This window comes from Neophocaena asiaeorientalis, unplaced genomic scaffold (assembly GCF_003031525.2).
Source record: "Neophocaena asiaeorientalis asiaeorientalis breed wild unplaced genomic scaffold, Neophocaena_asiaeorientalis_V1.1 scaffold190, whole genome shotgun sequence".
Lineage (NCBI taxonomy): Eukaryota > Metazoa > Chordata > Mammalia > Artiodactyla > Phocoenidae > Neophocaena > Neophocaena asiaeorientalis.
In genome coordinates this window covers 6116436-6122532 of record NW_020175017.1, presented here as the reverse complement: position 1 = coordinate 6122532, position 6097 = coordinate 6116436, and positions in this window count along the sequence as shown.

Sequence of the window (6097 nt, the reverse complement as noted above, 5' to 3'; positions counted from 1 at the left end):
TCTGCCCTTCTTTCAATTTTGGGTTTCCTTTGGTCTCCTTTTCCTAGTTCCTTGAGGTCTAAAGTTAGGTTGTTGACTTGAGATCTTTTTTTTTTAATGTAAGCATTTACTACTATAAACCTCCCAATTAGTATTCCTTTTGCTTCATCCCCTAGTTTTGGTATGTTGTAGTTTTATTTTCATTTGTCTACAGATAGTTGCTAAATTCTCTTGTGATTTCTTCTTTGACCTATTGGTTATTTAATAGTGAGTTATTTAATTTCCATATATTTGTGGACTTTTCTGTTTTCCTTGTTGTTGATTTCTAGTTTCATTTCACTGTGATTGGAGAAGGTACTTTATATTATTTCAAACTTCTTAAATTTGTTAAGACTTGTTTTCTGGCCTAACATATGTTGGTAATGTTCCATGTGGGCTTAAGAATGTGTATTCTGCTATTGCTGGGTGTAGTGTTGTTTATATGTCTGTTAGGTTGAACTGGTCTATAGTGTTGTTCAAGTTTTCTGTTTCCTTATTTGATCTTCTGTTTTGCTGTTCTACCTCTAATTGCAAGTTGGGTATTAAAGTCTCCTATTATTATATTGTAATCTATTTCTCCCTTCACTTCTGTCAATGTTTGCTTCATATATTTAGAAATTCTAATGTTAGGTGCATGTATATTTATAAATTGTAACATCTTGCTGGTGAATTGACACTTTTATCATTATATAATGTCCATCTTTGTCTCTTGTGACAATTTCTATCTTAAAGTCTATTTTACCTGGGACTTCCCTGGTGGCACAGTGGTTAAGAATCTGCCTGCCAATGCAGGGGACATGGGTTCAAGCCCTGGTCCCGGAAGGTCCCACATGCCATGGAGCAACTAAGCCCATGTGCAACAACTACTGAGCCTGCACTTTAAAGCCCGCGAGCCACAACTACTGAAGCCCGTGTGCCTAGAGCCCGTGCTCTACAACAAGAGAAGCCACCGCAATGAGAAGCCCACACACCGCAATAAAGAGTAGCCCCTGCTTGCCACAACTAGAGAAAGCCCATGTGCAGCACGAAGACCCAACACAGCCAAAAATTTTGTAAATAAAAATAAAAATAAATAAAAAGTCTACTTTATCTGATTCAAGTATGGCCATTCCTGCTCTCTGCAAGTTCTGATTGTATGGAATATCTTTTTTCTTCCTTTCACTTTTAACCTGTGTTTCCTTAGATCTAAAGGGAGTCTCTTGTAGGCAACACATAGTTGATCTTGTTTCCTCATCCATTTAGCCAATGTACATATTTGAATTGGGGAGTTTAATACATTTACATTTAAAGTAATTACTAATAGGGAAGGACTTCCTATTGTCGTTTCCTTTTTTTTTTTTTAAAGATTTAATTTAATTTTTATTTTTATGGCTGCATTGGGTCTTTGTTGCTTCATGCGGGCTTTCTCTAGTTGTGGTGAGTGGGGGCTACTCTTCCTTGTGGTGCGCGGGCTTCTCATTACAGTGGCTTCTCTTGTTGTGGAGTACGGGCTCTAGGCACGTGGGCTTCAGTAGTTGCAACACATGGGCTCAGTAGTTGTGGCTCATGGGCTCTAGAGAGCAGGCTACGTAGCTGTGACGCATGGGCTTAGTTGCTCCACAGCATGGGGGATCTTTCTGGACCCATGTCCCCTGCATTGGCAGGTGGATTCTTATCCACTGTGCCACCAGGGAAGTTCCACCATTTTCTTAATTGCTTTCTGTATGTCTTGTGGTTTTTTTCCTATCCCTTTGTTTATTCTTGTCATTTTTAAATGTCTCATTGATTTTTTTTATAGTGACATGTTTTGATTCCCTTCTCCTTCCCCATTATGCATATTCTATGTATTTTCATTGTGGTTACCATTGCAATTACCTATAACATCTTAAAGTTGTAACAATCTACTTTAACCTGATAAAAAATTAATTTCCATTGCATATAAAAACTATTCCTTTACATCTCTGTCCCACCCTTTATGTTGACACACACAAAAGAAGATGACTTCTTTTTATGTTGCATATCCATTAACACAGATCTGTAATTACTTCTCATGCTTTCATGTTTTAAATTCTATACCACATTTAAAAGTGATTGATGCATCTACATTACAATACTGTAGGATTCTATATTTGTCTATAAATTTACCTTTACCAGGGAGTTTTATATTTTCATACGGTTTTGTGTTGCTTATCATTCTTTCACTTCAACTTGAATGGTTTCCGTCAGCATTTCTTGTAGGGCAGGACTAGTGGTGATGAACTCCTTTAGATTTTATCTGGGAAAGTCTTTTTCTCCTCTGTTATTCAAAGACATTTTTGCAGAATATAGTATTCTTGATTGGCAGGTTTTTTTTTTTCCTTCAGCACTTTGAATTCATCATTCCACTCCCTGCTAGCCTGAAAAGTTTCAGCTTATAAATCTGCTTATAATCTAATAGAAGCTCTTTTGTACAGGACAAGTTGTTTTTCTCTTGCCATTTTCAAGATTCACTCTTTGTCTCTGATTTTTGATAATTTGATTATAATATATCTCAGTGAAGGGCTTTACATTTATCTAGTTGGAGTTTTTGAGCCTCCTGAATTTGTATGTGCATTTCTCTCAGATTTGGTGAGTCTGCAGTCATTATTTCTTCAAATAGGCTCTCTGTCCTCTCTTTTTATTCTCCTTCTGGGACTCTCATTATGCTTATGTTATTCTACATGATGGTGTCCCACAAGTCCCTTAGCCTCTCTTCATTTCTCTTCATTCTTTTTTCTTCTTGTTCCTCTGCCTAAGTGATTTTGAAAGTCCTGTATTCGATTTCACTGATTCTTTCTCTCTCTGGTGAAGAAATCAGTTTCATAATTTGTGTCCTCTCCATAGTTTCTACCTCTTTGTTAATGTTCTCATTTGTTAATGTATTGCTTTCCTGACTTCATCACTTATTGATCTGTGCTCTCTTTTAATTCACTGAGCATCCATATGATGGTTATTCTGAATTCTTTGGTAACTCATATATCTCCATTTCTTTAGGGTAGGTATCAAATTTATTTCTTTCAATGGGTCATGTTTCCCTGTTTCTTTATATGGCTTGTCATCCTCTGTTGGGACTTTAGCATTTGAAAAATCAGCCACCTCTCCAGTTTTTGTGGTCTGGTTTCATACAGGGAGGACTTTCTACAATCAATCCAGCTAGAGATCCTGGAGACCTCTTAAAGCCTTATCTGGAGATGTGACCACTTTGGGCTTGTGCATGTAATCTAATAATTGAAGAGGTTTGCCAGTTTCTACTCAGGATCTCCCTCTGGCATCTGTCTGCAATACTGTGGCCTCTGTGGTGCAGTAGTAAGCTGTAGTACTGGACTTCCACCTAGCTTCTGTCTGTAGTATGGTGGACTCTGGGGCACATTGATTGCTTTTGTTCTCATCAGCCCCAAACTGGCCACCCATTCCTGTCAATACTTAGATTCAGGCAAGATAGAAACCAGTCACTCAGGCACTTTCTAGAAAATTTAGATCACTGGACATGTGTTCTACTCCTTTCTCTCCTCAGTGAGAAGATGGGAGTTGAGGGTTTCCTCCCAATCATGTTATATTGGGGGTGGAACACTTGCAAGTGAGTGCCACAAGATTTCCCACTAGGCATTGATGCAGTTGGTTTCACACTAACCTTGGATGCAGGACCCACTTTACTGGTTTCTGGATTTCTCACGAAGACAATTGGCCCATGTATTATTGTTAAGTTTGTGTTTCCATGGGAGAAGGAGGGTATGGAGTTGCATATTCTGCCATCTTCTTAATGTCATTCTTGATTTGAATCCCTTTAAATGAATTTGTATTTATGATATAGATTATGGTCTGTCTTGGAATATTTTATGCAGACCTGAAAAGAAAGTGTATCCTGCTGTTAACAGGTGTTCTATAAATGTCAGTTAGATAAGTTGGTTAATAGAGTTGTGGTTGATAGTGTTTTTCAAGTCTTATATATACTTACTGATTTTCTGTCTGCTTGTTCTATCAATTTTTGAGAGATGAGTGTGAAATCTGACTATAATTTTATATTAATTGTGAATTTCTCTCTGTGGTGCTAGCACATTTTGCTTTATGTATTTTAAAGTTCTGTTATTAGGTACATAAGAAAGGGAATGGTGGAAGATAAATAGATACTGAGATCAGGAGAGGATTAAGCTCAGAACTGCAAATTAAAACAAGATACCCTTTAAGGTAAAAATCTATCTATCTATCTATCTATCTATCTATCTAACTAATCTTATAGTTTCTGTTTCTCTAGAGAACCCTAATACACATTACATTCTCAGCTACTTGTGTGCATAGTTTTTATTCATTATTTCATTTCCACAACTGATTGGTGGTGGCTGGCACATTGTGGGAGGCTGATAATATTTGTGAACTTGATGGTATTCATGATCTGACATTCTTTTGCTCTCTGTAATGAAAAAGAGGTTCATTTTCTTTACCCTCTCATACTTATCCAACTTATAGGAGGGATAAGGACATAGACAACATCTTTGATAATTAGCTTGAGAAGAGAAGCTCTAATTAGTGCCTTTCATTCCTTGTAGACTGGCAACTGTTAGCATATAGAGAATGAAAAATGTACATGTGAGTGATGGTGGTGGTGGAAGGCGGTTGAGAAAAAATTAGCTCTTTTGGTATGAAAAGTTCAGGAAAAGAACATTAAGGAGTAACCTCAGGTAAGTTGGAGGAAGGACTAAGGAGAAAAGGCATGTTTGCACTCACTGAATAAAAACAATGGAAGAAAAAACATGTTACTAAAAGGAAAGAAAACATGGATTTTCTCCTTACCCTGGAGACTTCTGGCATCCAGATAATGAGTTTTAAAAAACTAGGGTTAATGAACCTTTACCTCCCCCCAAAAATGGTATATGCATGTTCTCTAAATTTAACCTATAAATTCATTATTTGACTTTTCTCAGTGTTGTGGTCACTATCCCCCCTTATTTCTTGTTATTCCTTAGCTAGAAAAAGCAACTTTCCCTCCTTTCTTTTACATAAATTTGAGTTGGCCTTAAACCTTTTCACAAATCATCTTTTCTGATTAGGGTACCCTTGCCATCTATTCTGACAAACTATATCACTCCTCTTCTGCCTCATATATTTTTATGGTACTTTTTGTCCATAAATATCTGATTCAGACCTTGACTGAAGTAAAGAAAAATGCATTTCAAATTTCAGACCTTGACTGAAGTAAAGAAAAATGCATTTCAAAGTAAAGAAAAATGCATTGTCCATAAATATCTGATTCAGACTTTGACTGAAGTAAAGAAAAACGCATTTCTTTACTGAAGTAAAGAAAATGCATGAATCTAAAAACAAAAAACCTCTTCAGAGCACTGTGCATTCATTAAAATATAATAACCAAGAGTTTGTGAATATTATAACCTATTTTCTTCCAACTAATTTACATCCAGTTTTTTCATGTTTTCTTTTTTTTTCACTACTCTTTTTACTAAAGTGTAAGTTCCTTTCATTAACTTTAACCAGTAACTTGGGAAACTGTCAACACTTCATATTATGCCTGTTCTTCGGGGATGTGTAAGAAATCATCATAATTGCTTATTATGCAAACCCAGAGAGTCCCTGGCATATAGTATGTGCTCAATAACTATGTAGTGTTTTAAGGAGTTAACGTGACATTCGTAAAAGAAATACTGATCTGTAGTGCAAGAAAACCACATTTGAATTACTATCAGCTATAGTCCTTTCTTGTTTCAACATGGAGGTACATGAATTGAGGACTTAATTTTTTAATTCTGGAAGGCTCAACATTTTGTCTTAAAGAATCCATATATTGAACGTTAAGTATCCATATCTCTTTCTTAAGTACTTAAATCAAAAGTTAACCATCTCCAAGTTTTAGTCTGAAGCATTCTTTGTCTAGGAGCTAGGTATTGCTTTTTGCTCATCCAACTGGAGTCCAACTGCGGCCTTTTTCATTCAACCATCCCTTCCCAGCACGGCCCTCTTCTCTCCCTGGGGTCCCATCCCCACTGTCCCTCTCACCCCAAAACACACACAAAACCGGAAACCACAATTCCGCCTGCTCCTGTGGAGACTCGACAACGCTCAAGTTAAGGCC